A 21,025-nucleotide genomic window follows, 5' to 3' on the forward strand; every position below is an offset into this window, starting at 1 on the left:
GTATCTGACTTCAGGTCATGATCTCACGGTTTGTGAGTTCAAGCCCCACACCAGGCTCTCTGGATCCTCTGTCTCCCTTTCCCTCTCTCTCTCTACCCCTCCCCCACTTGCACTTGCTCTGTCTCCCTCAAAGTAAGTAAATAAACTTAAAAAAGAACCCCGGGTTCAAACCCTGGCCCTCACTCACTAACTTTGTGATATGAGGGTTCAGCTTCTCTGTGCCTCAATTTTTTCTCTGTAAAATGGGGATTGATTGCATTAATGCCCACCTCCAGGGCAGTTGTAAGGATTAAATGACTTAATATATAAAAAATACTTTGCACAATGCTTGGCACACAGTACACTGTTCATAACTGTTAGCTACTGTCATTACAGGGAGCTGGAGGCATGGGTTTTGGAGGGACCTAGTGTGGGCCAGACCACCACCTACCTGACAATGTACAGATTAAAAGAGACAATAGAGGTGAAGCTCTGGGCCCAGTGCCTGGCACATGGTAACCAGACGATAAATGGTGGTGGTATTCTTAGGGCTGTTCTCTAGCACATCCCCAGGGTACAGCATCTCAGCAGAGGCTGTCAGAAGTGCCCTCTCCCCACAAACGCAACCCAGAACTGCAACTCTCGACTGAAAAATAACCAGCATTCTCACCTAATGCTACAAATACCTCATCTCCTTTGACCTTCACAATGACCCAGGAAGTGGACCAAGGCAAAATTATTCCTATTCCCATTTTACAGATGAGGACAATGAAGGGAAGGTACTCCTCTCTCTTGGGTGTGTCACTTCATATCTCCAAACCTAGGTAAGTGGTCGAGCCAGGATTCCAACAGGCATCTGCCTGGATTTTGTTCTCCAGGTCTCCCCTTGTGTTTTCCCCCCAGTGCACAGCCCCACACAAGACTTGGAACCTCTCCTGCATCAGTCCCTTCATCTGAAATACTTACAAATAGCCCAGGATCCAAGCTGTTCCTGACCCCAACTCTTCTTCCACAGGCTCAGCCGCTGCTACTCTGACCCTGCCTCTAACCTTTTACCCCATCACCAACTCCAGCCACAAACCCATGGGCCAAGGAATGTCTGCACTCAACTACTAAAATCCATGTTTTACAGATGGAGAAATGGAAGTCCAAAGGTGGGCCACATATCCAAGGTAGCCTTTCGGTGCCCAGCTCTTATACCTTGGCAGTAGTCGGGTGCGGCTGGCCCTCTGAGGAAACCTTGGGTAAGGTCCTGACCTGCAGGTTGCACCCTCTGCTCTTCTCCCCCCCACACTGGGCCTGGTGGGCACCTGCACAGCCTGGCCCCCAGTTCCCCAGCCTAAATATCCCAGAGCTCTGAGCACACCTAGAAAGAGTCAGACAGGTTCCAGAGGTAAAGTCTAGGCATCATGTGAGCCTTGGTACCTTCCAGGTGGTGGCCTCCCCTTTCAGTTGAGTCTGAGCTTTGGAGTCAGACAAACCTAGATTTAAATCCCAGGCCAGCCACTTCCCAGCTGTGTGACTCTGGTTAAGTAGATTCACCTCCTTAAACTCCTAAGAAATAGGAATAATACCTATTCCCTCATGGGGTTGTAAGGATATTAGCTAATGCTGCATATTAAAGGCTTAGCACAGAGTGCTGTGGATAGTAAATGTGGCTCTAATTATGATTAGAGAACACAGGCCAAGAACAGGACATGAAGGCCCATCACACTCTACCTTGCCCTTGCCCCATTCTTTCGCCTCCCCCTCCTGTGGGGTGGAGTAAGCCCCAAAGCATGTCCTGGAGGCTATAATAATGGGTGCTGCAAGACCCTTTGAGGCTCTAAGCTCATCTCCCCTTCTCATTTCACACAAAGAGAAACTGAGACCCAGGGAGAAAAAATGGGCCCACAGACCATATAGGAATAGAATCCTGCCCCCTCTAATAAACATCAGAATCCCAGGACCCAAGAAAAATCTGAAAGCCCCACCCTCACCAGGGAACGATCATAAAGACCCATTCTGCAAGCCCCCAACAAATCTCAGGCCACCATGACCTTTGTGGCGAGCCCTTTGTGGGTATCCTGTTTAGCTCTGTGGCTAGCAGACCCATATGTGGTGCTCAGGAAGGGCTTAGGGACAAACCCACGCAGTTCCTCTTCGGTTCCACAGAGAAATTCTGCTCAGGCTCCCCCTCCAGAGGTGTCTCCTTGCATCTCCCTTCCTCACTCCCACCCTGGCCTCTGTCTCACCCTGCAGCCAGGGTCCCATCAGCTGGGCGCAACCCCAGCCAGCAGAGCTAAATTCTGCTCAGGCTCCCCCTCCAGAGGTGTCTCCTTGCATCTCCCTTCCTCACTCCCACCCTGGCCTCTGTCTCACCCTGCAGCCAGGGTCCCATCAGCTGGGCGCAACCCCAGCCAGCAGAGCTCTGGGCCTCCAGAGGCCTGTACAGCGTCAGCATCTTCCCAGCCAGACTGGGATGTTCCTGCCCAGCACAGCCAGCCAGGCTCCTGGCCAGGGTCCACTCTGCAGAGGGGGTGCTGGCCCTGGCCTGCCAGGGGCCCCACCCCCACTGGCCTAGCAGGTGGGGCAGCCTGGGAGCCCTGGGAGCTTCTCTTGGCACCTGCAACCTACAAGAGGGAGGCCAGCCTAGTCTAGGCAGTGCAAGGATGGGCTGATCAAGAGACAGATGGGTGTGGTGCCTCTTCGCCCCACAAGCAGGTGCTCCACCTGCACCGCACATTGCTGGGCCTGGGCAGGCCCTGCCTCCTAATACACAGAGGAAACCTCAGGACCTCCCACTCCACTCTTAAAACACCCCACTGGCCGACTCCCAGACCAGCTATCGTTCTGGTCACTGCACACTTATTACCTCAGTTGATTCTGCTGCTAATGCCTGTAAGGTCTGGATTATTGGAGAAGGAAGAACCTGGGACTCAGAGAAGTGAAGTGATTCATGCAAGGTCACACAGCAAAGTGGCAGGGCCAAGATTTAAACGCAGTTCTGCTGCATGCAAAGCCTACAGGGCACCAGATGTCACCTTTCCTTCCACCTCTCTGCTCCCTAAAGCTTCTGGATCCCCGTCTTCCCAAACCTTCCACCTCTCTCTGCAAAGTCTCTCCCTCCACAGTGCTAGTCAGAATTAATCATTTCCCACCTCATGGCTGCTCTAGCACCTTGTTTACACAACAGCAGCAGGGTACAGGAGTTATTTCTGAGGTGTCTGCCTCACTGGCACTCAGAAGGGCCTTGAAGGCAGGGGGTGAACCCAGTACATGCTCCTCAGACCTCAGAGTCTGTCACCCCAAACTCCACCCTCTCCCTACCCCCACGCAAAAGTCCTCTGACCTCCTCCTGTTGATCCCCTCCCCACCCCTAGCCTCCTGCCCAAGCCTGTAACTGGGGTGAAGGTAGGGAGCTTGCTAAAACCTCAGGGGCTCTGTGCCAGTGCTCTGGCCCCTCCCTCTCCCCTTCAGTAGCTGAAGGTGTGACCCAGACCTGACACCAGCCGGTTCTCACAGGGACTCCCAGCTGCCCTCAGCACCAAACCCGGCCAGACATTCCCCAAACCTTCTCCTTCTGGAGAAAAAGCCTCTAGAAGCAGAGAAAGGGCTGCCTTCAGCCCTAGTCCGGGAACTTGAGGGGTCACATTCAGCCACTGCCACGCCAGGGGACACTGTGGGCCTTGAAATAACCCCCCGCCCCAACCCTACCGGAATAGTCCTACCCTTCCCCCCTTCTGGGGCAAGCTAGGGCTGAGGTCGGTCTGGACAAGTCCCCGCCTCCAATTTGCCAGAGGGGAGAACTCTTGTTTTACCCCAAAAGAAGTGGGGTCTGCCGGAAAGTATAGGTTAGGACGAGAAAACTCCCGGGGAAAGACTGAGAACAGGGACAGGAACACAGAGGAGAGATGAGGGACACAATGAATCGGGGGATGAGAGCAAGCAGGAATCTGAGAGCGATAGAGAGACTGGGGAGACCAGAGACAGAGGAAAGTCCCCGAGACCAAGCCTGGAAGGGAGCGTGTGGGCCGGGGCGGTGACGGGAGGGCCACCGTGGTAGGCAGAGCAGGCGCCCCAGCTCTCGGGTCCCTCAGTCCGGAAACCCGAAGTCAGTTACGTAAGGGGCCGGGCGCGGGGCTCCAGGCCCTGGGGGCCCCCTCCCGCTGCGCGCCGCCCGCCCTCCCGCTCCGGCCAGGGCTGCGGCGGGCCCGGCAGGAGCATGCGGGCCGGACAGGGTGGGGCTGGGGGGGGCACCTGGGGCCGCAGCAGTCTGCAGACACCCTCCCGCGCGGACCTAAGCCGGGACCCCCGCGCCAGAGAGGCCGGCACTGCCTGGGACCGCCAGCGGCAAGCGTCCACCCCCGGACCCCCCTCTCCTCTCGCCCGCGCCCCTCCCCGCACCCTGAACTTGGAGACTTCCAGACCCCTGTGGACCCCCAGTTCGGACCTTGTAAGCCAGGACTCCTAGAGACCCTCTCCCCTGACCCTTAGACCCTAGTCTCGCCCCTACCGGGGCGTCCCGGGCCCTTGGGAGTGGGTTCATCTGTCCGTCACCCCGTCCCTCCCGGGGACCCAGGATCGTCCCCAGACGGTCCAGGCTCACCTAGGCCGGACGGGGCGGGGACCTGGCCGGGCCGGGCCGGGCCGCGTTCTCGCTCTCCGCCGCTCTCGCCCTTTAAGAGGTTCCTGCCACTTTGCCCCGCCGGGGGCCTCCACCTGCACTGACAGGGCAACTCTGGAGTGAGGCCCCGCCCCCGACCCGGGAGACCTTCTGATTGGCTCAAGCAACTGCCAATCGGCGGGGCGGCGGAGCGGACGGTGCCGAGAAGTAGGAGCGTCGTCGCAACCGGGAAAGGGCTGGGGCTGCAGGTGCGGCCTGACCCGGACGCCGAGCTCTTGAGCGGCCCCGGGTTGATCCGAAGGCTCAGGGGAGGACTGAGTAGGGAGCTCCTGGATTGGGTGGTGTGGTGTCTGATGTCATACGGCAGAAGTATGATGCAATTTGTCACGTGATGCTGCTCCTAACCTAAGGGCTGGAAGGGTGGTAGGAAGGGAGTTGGTGGTAGGAAACCTAGGGAAGTGACCCTGGGGAGTCTCACCTCGATCACCTGTCCCACCATTTAGCCCTGTGTGACCTTGAGCAAGTCACTTCTCTGAATCTGAGTTTCCTCAACTATAAATCTTACAATACTTTTCTGAGCATTGGCGGTATACGTTAAGTGCCAAGCACACGTTTGGCACAGAATAGGTGCCATATATATATGGGGTTTCCTGTTCCTTTCATCCTTTCATCTTTCCACTCTTGTCAGAGACTTTCGCCCTCCTTATGGTCCATCCCATCAGCACTGGGAGGGGCTTACGTGGTCACTGGTCCACGTCCCCTGTCCCCTCGCTACCTCATTTTTGGGCAAATGGGCAAAACTGAGGCCAAGTGGCTTCCTGGGAGTTAAGTAGTCCTCGTATTAGATGAGCGCTGGAAGCAAACTGCCTTGTCTCAATCCACAGCGCTGCCCTTACTTTGGGCAAGCTACTAACCCTCTCCACGCCAGTTTCCTCCTCTGTAAAATAAAAGTATTTTCCTCAAGGGTTGTTGTGAGAATTAAATGAAATGATCCATGTAAAGTATTGCCAGTCTCATAAGCATCCAAAAAGTGTTAGCATTTATTATGATTACTGATGTTAATATTATATCAAGGTCATAAATTAATGTATTGCCCTGGCCAAATTCACTGCAGCTTCCGAGGCCGGTCTTGTTTTAGGCATCAGGGCCCCTGGTCCCTGCCTTCAAGAAGCTCACAGTCTAGCAAGGGGTCTGACTGAGCCCCTAGATCTAGGGGATGCTTTCTGAAATCGGTGGGTAGACTCCAAAGCACCAGAGAAGCTTTAGTTACTTTAACCAGAAATCTGGACACTTGAGACCTTTTCAGTCCCTGGCCCTGTAGACTGCATGGGGAAAGCTGACATGCACATGCAGGCTCCCAAGCGTGTTGACAAACCTTTCACTTGCCCACATTTTCACCTGCCCACTAGGTAGTAGTGATGCCCAGTGGTTAAGAGCTTGGGCTTTGGAAGCATTTGAGTCTGGGCTCAGCGATTCACCACTTTTGTGCCTTTGGGCAAGTCACTTTCCCTCGGGGATAAAATGGGATAAATAATAGCCCAAATTTTGTATAGAGCTGTTGCGAAAATTAAAAAAGAGAATGTGAAAGTACATATGCAAATACCCAATAATGCATCCAGTATTGTTTTTTAATTGATCCCACAAGTATTCAGACGACCCAGGAGAGAGCACGCTGTGAACGCCTAGGTTCAGCCACTGCAAAAGGGGTTTCCTCTCTCCCTCCCCGCATTCTGACGCTCCGCCTCAGTCGAGGGGGCGGGGCGAGGAGGATCCCCGCAGGGCCGCAGGAGCTATTCCGAGGATCTGCCGCAGGCCCCGCCCCCCCGCCCCTCCCCGATCGGGGCGGGCTCGCGGCTCCGGCTTCTGGGGCCGAGCTGTGCGTGGGTGACTCAGCAGCGCCCGCGCCTGCCCCGGCCTGATAAGTGTGTGTGCGGTGAATGTGTGTGTTGGGGTGGCCGGGGAGGGCTCTGTGTTAACGAGTTTGTGCGTGGGGAGTACATGTGGGGCTGTGTTTGTGATCTTGATCTTGTGTGTGGCTCTCTGTGCACTTAGGTGTGTGTGGAGGGGTGCATCTGTGTCACGGTGTGTCCCTGTTGTGAGTTTGCATAAAGGGTGTGACTCTGTGTTTCCCTCCCTGTGTCTTATAAACATGTGTGCCCCCCTTACTCCGCTCCCAGGCCCTGGGGACCTAGAGAGCCACTGCCGGGTGGGGGTCTCTCTACCTAGGCAGCCTCTGTGCGTTTTTTGTTGAGATGATTTATGAACTTGTGTGGGTGAACGTGGGCTTGTCGATCACTGGGAGGGGGAGGAGGGTTGGGGTGCTGTCACTGCCTGGACTTCAGGCCCTCCTGCCCCAGTACCTCTGCCTATAAAGCCTCCACCTCCCTTCTCAGACTGTAGAGAGCAATTTGGGGAGACCTCCAGAGGAGATAACTCACATTTAGTGATCTCTGTTATTTTACATGCATTTTCTCATTTGACCTGTCTGAGTCCTTACGGCCAAAAGTGTTCTAAAGAGGGTCTGAGACTTGAGAGAGTGGAAATGACAACGCAAGGTCGTGCAGTTTAAGAGCAATGGAGGCCGTCAAGGTAACAGAGGGCAGATCTCCTCCTAAGCTGAGCACCCAGTTTGCCTGGAGCCTGTGGGGCGCTGATAAGCTTGTGAGGCAAGGGAAAGAACCTGTTTGTGTCCCCCCTCCTCCTCTGAGTTTCCTGGGCCTCCAGCCAACTCCTTATCCTGCCAGAGCCTGAGCACTGCCACCAACTTGGATTGGGTGATTGGGTCTTCAGCTGAGTGATAAAAAAAAAAAAAAAACAGGGGACAAGCTGGGGGCTAGGGAGAGGGGCCAGGGCCAATGTAGAAGCATCTGTTACTTCAAAAAGACTTTATTGAGCACGTTATTAAAACCTGGCCAATACCCTGCTCTGTCTAGGAAGGGAAGAGAGTCACAAGACCAAGCCACAAGGAATGGTGGAGCGGGCAAGCTCAGGCCTGAGGCAGGGGGTGTGGCTGGGATCTGTTGCTGGTTTCAGTCCTGACTCCACCATTTAAGGGAGGCCCTGAGACCTGGCCAGTCATATTTCTCTGTTAGCCTGTCTCCCTGTCAGTCAAATGAGGTAATGGCGCTAACCCTGCCTGCCTTCCCGCACTCCAAGATGCTAGGAGGGAAATACATTTGTAAACAGTTGTTCTCCAAACATAATGGGCGGTCCTGTTGTGACTTGTGGCCTCCTATGAGAAAGGCCTTAAGGAAACTGTATACCCAGAGCCCAGAGAGGGGAAAGGGTCCCAATGGAGGGACTAGGGAAGGCTGCCTGGAGGAGGTGACCTACTAGCTAGATTTTTAAGGATGAATTTAGTATATGGAAATAGAAGAGGGTGTCCCAGTACATAAAGAAATAGAAGAGGGTGTTCCAGCCTACATAAAGGCCTGGAACTAGAACAGTGAAGTTGTATGTTGGGAACAAAAACTGGTTTGGTATATTTGGCACAGAGTGAATGCCAGGTTTAGACTGGAGCAGGTGAGGGCCGGAGGGAAGCAGATGTGGGGACAGCCAGGAGGTCTTTGGTCCTGTCTGGCTGGGGTGTGGCAGTCCTTTGGGGAGGGCAGAGAGGAGAGGGAGAATGGGCAGGCATCGGTTCAAGGACCCCCCTCCCCAGAACAATCCATTTGCAGCCTGGGGCAGATCCCCAGGATGACATCGAGGTGGGCACAAGGCTGCGGAGCTCCCTCCAAAAGAAGGATGGAGAAAAAGACAAGTCAGATGCCCTGGTCCAGGGAACAATCCAGACATGGGCACAGAGGGTGCCCACGAATGAACATTTAAGGGGTCTGGAAGGCCCCGCTGCCAAGGAGTTCCTCTGGGTTTGCTCCAGTGTGGGGAGGGAGTCATTCCCACCGGGAGCACTCCTTCCCAGGTAAGGCAGCCTCTCCAGAAGCTCCTGTTGAAACAGCAATGGTTGGTAATGATTGATTAGCCTATTATGTATCTGCCAGGTACTTCGCTAACCTGTTCCCATGAGGTACCCCTGGTATACGGATGAGTAAAAGGGGGCTGAGAGAGGCAAACTGTTCTGTTCTCCATCACACAGCCAATAAGTGGCGAGGCCAGGACTCCCCGTTTCCTGAGATGTCAGGAAAGAGCTGATGGAGGTGTTTGTGAACGGCTGAGATTCTGTGGGGCAGGAAACTGGAGGAACCCTCGCCAGGGAGAAGGAAATGTGGTGTCTGCTGCCACCTCATGGTCACAGAGCCACTTGGGGCAGAGGCGCAGAGCTGAGCTCCCCAGGCTTCTAAGAGGGTGGCTGCTTTGGGTGCAAGGTGTCAGCAAGGGTAGTGAAAGGGAGGGCACGCAGGTGGGACTGCGTCCTGGATTGTGAGACCCCAGGCATGCCTCTTTTCCTTGCTCCTCAGTTCTCAGTTCCTTCAAGAGGACTCAAAGAGATCATCTTTACTCCTGGGAAGATCTTTCACAGCCCCTGCTCTGTCTTTGCAGCTGGGAAAACTGGGGACCCGGTGGATCCAGGATTGTGGGACCTAAAGCTTATCTGGGGGGCCCCCATTAAAAAAGAATGAAGGGATGCCTGGCTGACTCAGTAGATCAAGCAGCTCCTTTTTTTTTTTTAATTTTTATAACGTTTTTAATTTATTTTGTGAGAGACAGAGTGTGAGCGGGGGAGGGGCAGAGAGAGAGGAAGTCACAGAATCTGAAACAGGCTCCAGGTCCTGAGCTGCCAGCACAGAGCCGGACGTGGGGCTCGAACTCACGAACCGCAAGATCATGACCTGAGCCGAAGTCGGATGCTTAACCAACTGAGCCACCCAGGTGCCCCCATTAGAGCAAGCAACTCTTGATCTCAGTGTTGTGAATTCAAGCCCCAGGTTGAGCACAAAACCTATTTAAAAGGAAAAAGAAAAAGCTAGAAATGCCTGGGGCACCTGGGTGGCTCAGCCGGTTAAGGGTTAAGCTTCTGACTCTTGATTGATGATATCAGCTCAGGTTATGATCTCGCTGTCATCCCATGGTTGGGGTCTGAGGACTGAGCATAGAGCCTGCTTGGAATTCTTTCTCCTTCTCCTTCTGCCCCTCCCCCTCATGCACGTGCCCTTGATCTCTCTCTCTCTCTCTCTCTCTCTCCCTCTCTCTCCTTCTCTCTCTCTCTCTCTCTCAAAATAAAGAAATAAACATTTTTAAAGAAAAGAATACAAAATACCTGTAGCCACTCAAGACTATAGAACACAAATTGGAGGGAAGGGAAGTCAGAGTGGAAAGACCTTAGCCAATTCAAATTAATATATTTTACTTTTGCAAATTTTACAGAAATAAATGACTTTGTGAACACAAGACCAGTGTTCCTTTAGGGCTGATGCTAGTATGAAGTCTTGACTGATACATAAGCCTCACAGTGAGCCAAGCATGAGGTCCCCCATAGGCAGGCTTTCACTTAGATTTTCCAGAGCTTTTACCTGGAAGTGAGTCCACTCTCACCCCACCTTGTGTGTGGCCACATCCTAACAGCCGGATTTCTCCAGCCAGGACTGCTCAGGGATCCTCTGTTCCATCCGGTTGAACCCTCCTTTGCTTTCTAGGCACGGAGGTCCAACCGCATAAGCCCCGGGAAGCCTTCTCTGCCCGCCCTTGCCTCCTCTGGTAGGGCCAGCACCGTGTGTGGCATGGAGGTCTGTGGTCAGTACAGAGCTGTTGGCTGAGTCCCTGCAGGGCTATCAGTCTAATGTCACCCACATGTGGGCAGTCTGCATGGACACATCCTGAGCCCCTCCTCTTGTAGCCACACCTACAGAATTGGGGTTGAGAGACAGAGAGAGGACTCAGACCCAGTGCCAGCCCTCCTCCAGCTCATAGTCTGGTGACCAAGTAAGGCATGGACTGAGTCTTAAAACTTTTAGACCTGAGAATAACTTAGAGATCAACTAACCCAAGTGATTGTCTAACTCATTTAGCCACAGAAGCCCAACGTGGGAAACAGAGGGAAGCGGGGCTATTCGGAGTGAAGCAGTGGGTGTGTAACGGGTGTGGGGGTGCCGTTTTCTGGGCTTCCCCCCAACCTCCCCCAGCCCTTCTAAGGAACCACGAGTTGGAACAAATGTTGAAGTTCAATGTCCTTTGCTTTAACTGAGGCCCAGCAAGAGTAAGAGATTTGAGGGGCATCTGGGTCAGTTGGTTGATCATCTGACTCTTGATTTCAGCTCAGGTTGTGATCTCACGGTTCATGGGATCAAGCCCTGTGGTTGGGCTCTGCGCTGATGTGCAGAGCCTGTTTGGGAGTCTCTCTCTCCCTCTGCCTCTGCTCCTCCCCTGCTCACATGCACAGCTTGCTCACTCTCTCTTTCTCTCAAAATAAATTTTAAAAAATTTTTTTAAGTAAGAGATTTCACTGAGGTCACAAAACAAGTTCATGGCTAAGGCTCGATTCAGACCTAGGTCTGCCTGACTGCAGGTTTGAGGCTCTCTTTGCTCAACCTCAATCCTGGACATTTGGGGTGAACTATCCCTTCTGACCCACATCTCCCTGCTGTCATTCTGGATCCCCATCCACTCAGCACAGCCAGCAAAGAGAAGTTCAGAGGGGTCCCAGGGAACCCATGGGGGTGGGGCAAAAAGCAAGGAGCCCTTTTGGAGCTGCTGTGCTGGAATGAGGGCAGAGACTAGACTTCCCTCTGCTTGTTCACTGCTCATCCTCAGTCTGAGCACAGAGCCTGCTACACTGTACATAAATATTAGTTGAATGAATGAATTTGAAGCCATAACTCAGGGCAGGGGAACATTGCTGGGAGGAGAAACTATCCCGCCAGTGCGTCATCCACTTCTGGGCACTTCTCCTCTGCGGGTGGGATCTGAGCTGGGTCTCCACAGCTTAGTAAAGATTTTCAGCTTTGCTGCATCTTCCTTTTCTTTCTCTTCAGAGCAACACCTTGACTGTCAGAGGGAGCTGTTGTGTGACTTTGGGCATTTGCCCTGTCTGAACCCCCATCTCCTCATTTGTTAAAAATATCCTACATTAGGGGCACCTGGGTGGCTCAGTCGGTTGAGCATCTGACGTCGGCTCAGGTCATGATCTCACAGTTTGTGAGTTCAAGCCCCTCATCGGGCTCACTGCTGTCAGTGCAGAGCCTGCTTCAAATCCTCTGTCCCCCGTCTCTCTCTGCCTCTCCCCCACTCTCACACTTTCTCGCTCAAAAATAAATAAAACATTAAAAAAAAACTTACATTGGGGCGCCTGGGTGGCTCAGTCGTTAAGCGTCTGACTTCAGCTCAGGTCATTCATGATCTCGTGGTTCGTGGGTTTGAGCCCCACGTCAGGCTCTGTGCTGACAGCTCAGAGCCTGGAGCCTGTTTCGGATTCCGTGTGTGTGTCTCTCTCTCTGCCCCTCCCCCTCGCTCACGCTCTGTGTCTCTTTTCCTCAAAAATAAATAAACGTTAAAAAATAGAGAAAGGAAAAGGAAAGAAAGCAAAGAGAGGGGTAAACTAAATAAGGGTGCTGATGCCAGGCATGGCCAGTAGGTGGCAGCAGCGTCTGTGACATGAGCTTGTCCTGCCTCCTTTCCTCAATTTCTTCGAAGACCAGCTGTTTGGCTGTCTTCACGTGCGCGAACATAGATGTATAAAGGAGTGTGTGCCCCAGTGGGAGGTGTGTGTACAAAGAAGTGTGTGTGCATGCCTGTGGTATGAACGCACGTGTGCATGTGTGTGTGAGCAGTATGTATACAAGTGCCAGGAGTGAGTCTGTGTGAGAGAAGAGAATGTAGCCAGTGGTGAGAAGCAGTGTGTGCATGAGGAGGATGTTTGTGCACAATCAGGTGTGTGTGTGTGTGTGTGTGGCCTCCAGGTCTGTGGGTCTATTTGCATGTGACTGTGTTGTGTGTATGGACCCCTCCCCCCCCCCCCCCCCCCCCCCCCGCTCCACTCCGTGAAACACCTCTTAACTTTTCAGTCCTGGGCTCCCGGAACATCTAGCGAATCCTGCAGCCAGGCACACAGTGGCGCACACCGCACACGCCCTTGCAGAGGGCTCTGGGATCACCTGGGAGCCGCTGGGGTTTCCCCTGGGGAAGGAAGAACACTCATATGTTAATTAATAGAATGGGGAACCATGGGTGATGTTCTTTACCTCTTCTTTTTCTTATCAGGTTTCTCAGTTTTTCTAACGAGCATCCTGTAATAACCATAAACACTGGGGGGAGAAAACCCACCTGTGTACCTTTTCATGGGTCTTTCCTTTCCCCTTAGGGGTGGCAGGGTTCGCATATGTCTGGCAATGCAGGCCAGCGGCTTGCACGAGGGGGCCCTGATAGCAGCTGTGGCGGGATCTAACCAGGGCAAAGGATCGGTACAGAGCAATCAGAGAAGGCTTCCTGGAAGCAGAGGGAAGCGGAGCGGACCTGGAAGGGTGACGAAGCTGGCACATGACAGTAGTCTGCCCTGCCTGCTGCACTTTCTCAGAACTGCCTGCCCTTGGGCTGGGCCTCGGCTGTTCTCTTCCCGAAGTGCGTCCTCATCTCCCTCTGAGGGAGTTTGAGGTTGCAGGCAGGCAAGACTGAAGTTAGATTCCTAGAATCCCCCATTGGGAAGGGGCATGAGAGGTCATCTGGGTTTTTCAGGCAACTGGGAGCTATTGAAGGTTAAAGGCAGACTGTGCCCCCCCATCAATAATTCTGTGCCCCGCTTACCACGTACAGCTGTTGGGTCACTGGGTCTTCCGGAGAGTCCTGGTACATTAGCTATAATAATTATGCTATTTTACAAAAGAGAAAGTGATGCTCAGAGTGGTCATGCAGATGGGCTTCTCCTCAGGCCATACACAAAGGTGAATAAAAACCTCCACACCATGTACTGGGGCACCTGGGTGGCTCGGTCGGTTAAGTGTCTGATTTCGGCTCAGGTCATGAGCTAGAGGTTCATGAGTTCGAGCCCTGCATTGGGCTCTGTGCTGACAGCTCGGAGCCTGGAGCCTGCTTCGGATTCTGTGTCTCCCTCTCTGTCCCTCCCCTGCTTGCACTCTGTCTCTCTCAAAAATAAACAGTTTTTTAAAAAAATCTCCACCGTGCACAAACACTAAGGTGCTCTCACACATGCTGTGCAATCTCCCTCTCTCTCTCTCTCTCTCTCTCTCTCTCTCACACACACACACACACACACACACCCTTCAGAGCAGTTCTTTCTGGCCTCAGTGGGAGCTCTGGGCAGAGGTGCCAGACCTCTGTGAAGTCTTCCGCACCTGAGTCCCTGTCTGTGAGCCCCTTCCCCATGCTGGGCAGTCCGCAGCCCTGCCCGTGCCCCTGCCCAAACAGCCTGCAGCTGTGCGGGGGTGAGATCCCAGTCTGGGTCAAGGCCGCCCACCTGCATTGGTGCTCATCACCTTGACACAGCAGGCCCCAGGGTGGGCAGCCCCCGCTGAGGCTATGGGTCTCTGAAGGGAGGTTGCCTCAGCAGGGGAAGGGGGGAGTCCGGGCTCTGGCGCCCTCTTGAGGACCTGATCACACCTGGTGGGGAGACGGATCCTGGAGCAGGAATTTCCCTTCCAGAGAATTACTTATTAACCATCAGCAACCATTTGATGCGGGGAACATTGAGGAGGTAGAGGTCTCCTGGGACATCAAACCCCATGCCCAGGGCTGCCCTGAATGCACCCAGAGGAGGTTTGGGGCTTCTATGGCCAAAACGAGGGCCAACAGGACAAGAGAATGGAACGGAGGTGGGAGTAGGGTGGAGAGAAAAGGAGGGGGAGCTAGTGGGAACCCCAAGAGGCACGTGAGGTGGGCAGGACTCTGGAGGACAAGGGACTTAGATTAGGGGGTGGGCCACAGAGAAGAAGGAGGAACCAATCTGGAGGGTTGGGGGAGAGGGGGCTCCTGGAAGCCTGCTTTGGTTTGGGGCATGCTCTAGGAAGTAGCTACAGCTACCTTGTGTATGTCTCTCTCCCATCAGATGGTTTTGTTTTGTTTTGCTTTTTAGATTTTATTTTTAAGCAACCTCTATACCCAACGCGAGGCTTGAACTTACAGCCTGAGAACAAGAGTTGCATGCTCTACCAACAGCCAGCCAGACCCCCAGATGGGGTTCTTAGGGACAGTATTGCAGCTCCCTCCAAGATAGTCCTGAGCATAGGACTATTCACTCATTGTGAGCAACCAGGTCTGTGTCTCACACACACACACACACACACACACCCCAGACTAGCCGCCCTCCCCCCATGAGGGGACCACAGAAGGTCAGCAAAGAAACAGCCAGAGATGTGGACACCGAGAATAGTGCTTTTCTTTATTGGGAAAACAGAAGGTTGGTCCTTGGTACCATGATAGGACCTGGGATAGGCAAAAAGCCAGGTGTATGAGTCAAGCTTCATTTTGACATGCCTGCCTCCCTCATCCCCAAAGCAGGGCAGCTCCAACTACAAACACCAGACCCCCAGTCATCCTTTCCTCTGCCTTGGACAAACGCCCAGTGGTTTTTACCAGCAGATGTCTGTTTCTGGGATCAAGGAACAGAAGGGAAAGGTCTCTGTTCTCTCCCAGCATGTCAGAGCCCTCAGAACCCATCAACTCCTACCTCTGTCCCTCCATTGTATGAGGCCCAGAGAGGGACAGAGGCCTGCCCAAATATACACAGCAGGAAGTGGAGGACAGAGTCAAACCCACGTTCCCTGTCTCCTGGCTGGGGACTTATTCCAAGAGGAGATCCTGGAAGATGAGCCCCATCAGGTGGATGTCACCTGCATGGACACCTGCCAAGGGGCTCCATCCCCATGACTCAAGTGTTCTGGCCAGAAGGCCCAGGCCGGTGCCACCTAGGGATCTTTCATTCCTCCCAGACTGTGCCTCCCTCTTAGGTGCTGGAGAGGGCAGTCTTGGTGAAGACAAAAGGGGACAGCTACGTATAAAGCACTTGGGGAGAAGATGTCCTCTTGAAAATTGCCTCTCCAATGCATGCTGTCCCATCTCCTGAAACTCGAGGAGACGGTTAAAAGAGAAAGTCCTTTGCTCCTGACCCACCTACAGCATTAAGAGATGTGGGTCAGAGCAGGTATAACCTAAAATGTTAGATCACATTAAAAGCTCCACTGTTGAGTATTTACTCTGCATCAGATGCTTCATTCATCCACTCAGGAGAATACTGTGTGCCGGTTACAGGCAACATTCATGGGACTGAAACAGACAGGCCTTTTTGTAAATCTTCACAACTTCTTGTGTTGTCATCCACGACTGAGGAAAGGGGCTCCAAGGGTGAAGTGACTTGCCCAAGGTCATACAGCAAAGTCATAGCAGGCAGCTGAAAAATCATAGAACGAGCAAGCCTTCCAAGGCAGAGAGGGAATGGATGGACAGAGGGACCTGCCAAGGTCAAGGCAGTTTCTTGGGAAACTGGGAAACTATGACTACCTCATCACCTGCCCAGGTGATGAGACACAGAACCCAGCACCGGGAAGGCTCAGTCTGTGACTATGAGCTGGACACCCATCCAGTGCCCTCTGCGTAATCAGTTTCCTCGTGGGAGGAAGGCGGAGAAAAGCAGAGGAAGTGAACTTGACCGATCTAAGATGGGATCCTAGCTGGCGCAGCCATGGGCAAGCCATGTGGCCTTGGGCAGGCCACTCCCCTCACTGAGCCTCAGTTTCCTCATCTGTAACGTAGGGGTAATCATTGTAATAGTGCCTACCTCATAGTCATGCTGTGAAGATGAAATAAATTACCCATGTAAAGTGCTTGGAACAGAGACGGGGGCTGTGTATCGCACACTATTCTTGCTCTACTGGCCTCTCACTGAGGCGGGTGAGAGAGCACTCTGCACCAGGTGGGGGGCTCATGGCCGTCACTGCTGATGGGGCCAGAACCCGCGCAGCACCCAGCCCAGCGCTCTACCATGTCAGGATAAACGAAGGCTCTCACCAGCCCCTCTGGGCCCCATTTTCAACTCCCAAGCTGCCTGCTTCCAGAACCCCACAGCGGGCTGTGCTAGTCCCCAGTCTCCTCCGGTCCCCCAACATCTGTAAGCTCGGAGTTGGGGTCGGGCCCAGGCCCTCTCTCCCCACACTCCCTGGAGCCGCCAGCACTATGTGCTCAGTGCCCAGGAATGAAAAAATAATAATGAATAAGTAAATGACAAGAGAAAGTTGTGTGTAGTGCTGTGTGTGAGTGCTGGGACCATGTTCTGGAGGTGGGGGTGGGAGTGGGGTCACTCCCTAGGGGTTTGGAGCCTCTGAGCTGGTTCCCAGCCTGGATCTGCAGTCGGTCCAGGCAGAGAAGGTGGCCAGAGGCCAGGCTAAGGATCCGCTGCTGAAAACAGAGAGGCTGGCCTGTGGGCACAGGCCTGGTGGGGGCTCAGTCTGGACCGTGCTCCTCCAAGTCCTCTCGGGGCCCTGGGGGCTTCCTCCACCTTGAGAAGCATTTCAAATTCCAAGCTAAGCAAACCTCCTTAGACAGCTGCCTCTGGCTCCCCACTATTGTCACAGAATAATTCTGTATTGGGGGCCTACTATGTGCCAGGCACTTTGGCAGGCACCTCCCTCACCACATCCCTAGTCTTCAGATGGGGCTCGTGGAAGTGAAGTTACCTGCCTAAGATCATACTGCTGGCAAGCGGCCAAGAATCCAGCAAAACCAGGACTCTTATTAGAGACTGAACATCATACTAGAGACTCATCCATTCCCTCGTCTTAGAGCTAAGAGAAAACATAAACTCAGAGAGGGCAAATCCCTTGCCTAGGTCACACAGCCAGTTAGCTTCAGAGCTTTGAATCCAGATTTAGGCCTTCCCAAGCCACGTAGGAAACTCAACTTGAAGGCTCTCGTTTATTCCCATCACCCTCCTGCCCTCCCCACCTCCAATCTCTCTTCTATGACACCTGACATTATCCATCATTCCCTCCCCCCCGGGAACGCCCTCCTCCTCCAGTTTCCATGGCAACACATTCTCCCCATCCTCCTCCTGCTTCTCAGGCAGCTTCTCACTCTCCACTGTGGTTCCTGAGCCTAGAAAGCAGGGGGATCCCCAGGGTGGGTCCCCCGTCTCTTTTCTCTTCATTGCTGTCCCTGAAAGCTCATCAACTTTTCCCTCTAGGTCTCCAGCTCTGACCTTGTGCTGCAGCTCCACTTCTAGGTAATAAGAGCTACTTACCATGTGCTAAGAGCTTACCTGTGCTCTGGACCCCATCTATACATTAACTCATTAAATCCTCACAACAACCTTGTAAAGGAAGTCCATTCTGCAGAGCAGGAAACTGAGGCACAGAGAGGGAAAGCCAAAGTCTGACTCCAGCTTTCACCACTACTTCTATTACAAGAAAAGATACGAAATTGTAGGGCATTTTGAAGCCAGAAGCAAAAACTTGCTTCTACCTCCTGAAGAGAGAGGAATGGAAACCTTGGGGGAAATCAGACCTACTTCACTTTTGAGAGCCCTGTGATGATCTAGAATTACACTGTCAATTTGGAGCTTTAAAATGCATCATGCACGGTACATTTTGAAATGTGAAGATTTGGAGAGCTTCAGGAGGAACAAAAGTTCATGGAAAATTGCCCTTTTCCTTCAGATTTTTCCATTTGGTTTGAAGTCTTCGAAAATCCTCATCCCAGGGTTCCAGCAATTAAGGCTCTTCTATTTCAATGATGCCTGGGCTTCACCAGAACCTTGGACCCTGGAGTCCTACTGACCTGAGTTCTGCCACCACTAACAGGCTCTGTGACGGAGGGGTGAGTGGATTGACCTCTCTGAGCCCCTTGTGTAAACTGGGCTCTCACGAGGATCGGATGGGATAATGTTCATAAAGTGCTTGGCTCAGAGCCTGGCACTCGGAAGGGCTCGCTCGGTTAAGCCCCATGCTTCAAATGCACACAGCTTTTCTCAGGTTTACCAAGCACCGGAACATGCTTTTGCACATGCTGTTCCCTCTTCTTGGTAGCTAACTCCTACTCTTCCTTTAAGATCCTTTGACTGACTCTTTTCCCTTCTAGAATTGTTATGAATGTGTTTTAGTATAAAGCTAGGAAAGGCACTTCCCTACAACACTCTCCCTGGGCTTGCAGTCACTGCATGCATCACACTGAGATGCAATGATCTGTTCATGCCTTGTCTCCCAGCATGGGCTTGAACTTTCTGAGGGCAGGGCTGTATCTGACTTATTTCCAAGTCCCAGTGCCCAGTGTGCACAGCCCCTGGCGTGATGTCGATTTCAGTATGTTTGCTTTACCCTAGATGCACCTGGCGTGGACGCAGCCTCTGCTGACCCCAGGACAAATTTGGACAAATTTATGTATGAGAAGCCAGATCTGTTACATCCACAGGAAATGGCAGTGAGCAGACCCAGAGCAGCCTTGAGAGCGAGCGGAAGCGGACACAGTCCTTGCAGAATCAACAGCCCTGACTCCAATGTCACCTTCTTCAGAAGTGATCCCCAGTTCCTAAATTGTCCCCTCTCTGTGACACCTCTCAAAGGCATTAGTAAGAGGAGTCCCATGTGATGAGGAGCGCCCCACCTTGCTGACACACCCCCAACCCCCATTCAGACACAGAAGTCTCTATGGTCACTGGGCACTGTCCTACATCTTCCCGAGTGCTACTGGAGCCATTTGCTGGAGGAAGAAAATTCCCAGGTCTGGAGCTTCTGGGGCCTCACCCTGAGAAGGCGGCTGTGCTTTGTCAACTAAGGGCATCCCTATCCCTAATGTGCAAAGCTCAACCTGGTGCCTAAGCCCGCAACCTCCTGAATGTCAGTTCAGCCCCTGCTGGAGTGACAGTCAGCCAGACAAGGGAAAGGCTTTTGTTCCTAGGAAATGACTGTCAAAGAGAAAGAGAAAAGAGGTATCTTGTTTCCTTTTTTTTTTTTTCTTTTTTTTTTTGTGGTTTGAGACAAAGACGTCAATTTCTCTCCATCTGTCCCAAAAAGGGAAGAAAGTTAATTTGTTTCTACAAGGATGTCAGCTCACTGCTTCAATAGGGAGTCAGGGGTGTGTACGCCTGTGGGGGGAGGGGGCGGGGAGAGGCGATGGAAGCACGGGGGAGGCTCAGGGAACAAGGACAGACCCCCATATTCAGGAAAGCAAAGATCTGGGAATGCCTGAATAAAATGCCAAACACATGAAGAGAAAAACCTCTATGCCTTGCTCGGGGTGGACTCGCCCTCCGCAGCTTGAACGGGGCAGCTGGGATAAGCTGGGGGGGGGGGGTGGCTGGGGAGCACACAGCATTGGAAACACTGGACACACTGGGCGCAGCCAGGGGTTGGGAGAAGGGAGAGGAATTCTCCTGAAGGTCCTTACCAGACACCCAAGACTGGGAGGAGAAAAATCCACATTGGTGCTTCAGATGCCCCTATCCAGTCCCAGGGTCCATGGAGCTCTAACTAGCGCGGTCCTCCGTCCTCCGGTACCTGGGCAGAGAAGTCAGGCCCCTGGGACACCCCCCCCCCCCACACACACACACAAGCGTCTGTCCTCCGGTTTGAGGACCTAATGTCACAGCGGAAGTTCCCCAGCCTCGCCTCTGCCCGCCCACCGCCCTTGGCTCAGAGGCTGTCTTGTAGCTCTGGTGTTGGGGCTGCAGGACCTCCTTCTTAGCCCCACAGAGCTCAGGGCTGGAGACCCTACCCCAACTGAGGCCCTGCCTGAAGCCGCTAGCCCTGCTCCACTGTCATGTCCCAGGGCCCACTGGCACAATGTGCTGGTACATCGCTGCTGAAGCCATTCCAAGAAAATGGCTGTCAAGGACAGAAAAGGTATATTCTCTCTCCCTCTCTGTTTTATTTTCTCTTTATTTATAAAGTCCAGTTGGACCTAGGGCTCGGCAAGCCCCGCCTCTTGCTAGAACTCAGGGCTTGGGGCTCTACCCCAAGGTTGAGGCGCCCACCCCCTGCACACAGGCCCTATCCTATCTCATGACCCAATCTTGAGCCGCAGGCCGCCTCACTGTCCTGTCCGTCCCCCTCGCCCCCCAGAAGAGGCCCGGCCCCACCACACAGAGACCCACTCTTGCAGCCCCTTTGTCAAGCCTCCAACTCTACCACTGCTCCCTGGGTCCCGGGCCCAGTTCTTCAGGTCCCAGGCCAGCAAGCCTGCTCTGGCCAGAACCGGAAGCTGGCTCACCGCAGAGGCCCCGTTTAAGCCGCAGGCCCTGCTCCACCAGGGTCGCCAGCTCTTCGCACCCAACACCAAGCCGACCGCGCCCCCACCCAGCCCGGAGGCACCGCGCCACCGCCTTGCCCGGTGCCCCGTGCCCCGCCCTTCACCCGAGGTCCACCCCGCCCCTTCCCCCTCGCAGGGGCTCCAGTCTCTCGGCCCCTGCCTCCGCTCCAGCACGGCCCCCTTCTCCAAAACAGGGGCCCTGTTCGCCCCACTCCGCGTCGCGGCCCCGCCCCCTGCGAGCCCGGGGAGTCGGCCAGGTCACCCCGGGGAGTGGGAGGACGGCGGCGGGGCGGGCCGGCGCGG

The 21,025-nt window shown here is 53.7% G+C and overlaps 1 protein-coding gene across 7 annotated transcripts in view; it reads right to left on the minus strand.

The window, feature by feature from the left end:
- The window catches only part of EPB41 (erythrocyte membrane protein band 4.1), a 199,173-nt gene extending 194,477 nt beyond the window's left edge, over window positions 1–4,696 (minus strand). For 2 of the 7 annotated variants that reach the window (XM_047085146.1, XM_047085145.1), the window contains exon 1: window positions 4,568–4,586. The gene's annotated coding sequence lies outside the window, so the exon portion shown is untranslated. Of the gene's footprint in view, window positions 1–4,567 lie in introns of all 7 variants that reach the window. The other 5 variants (XM_047085149.1, XM_047085148.1, XM_047085141.1 and 2 more) reach the window with 5 other exon arrangements.
- Between the last annotated feature and the right edge of the window lie 16,329 nt (window positions 4,697–21,025).

This window comes from Lynx rufus, unplaced genomic scaffold (genome assembly GCF_022079265.1).
Source record: "Lynx rufus isolate CCGP_SWC_20201006 ecotype Redwood Valley unplaced genomic scaffold, mLynRuf1.p SCAF_2, whole genome shotgun sequence".
NCBI lineage: Eukaryota > Metazoa > Chordata > Mammalia > Carnivora > Felidae > Lynx > Lynx rufus.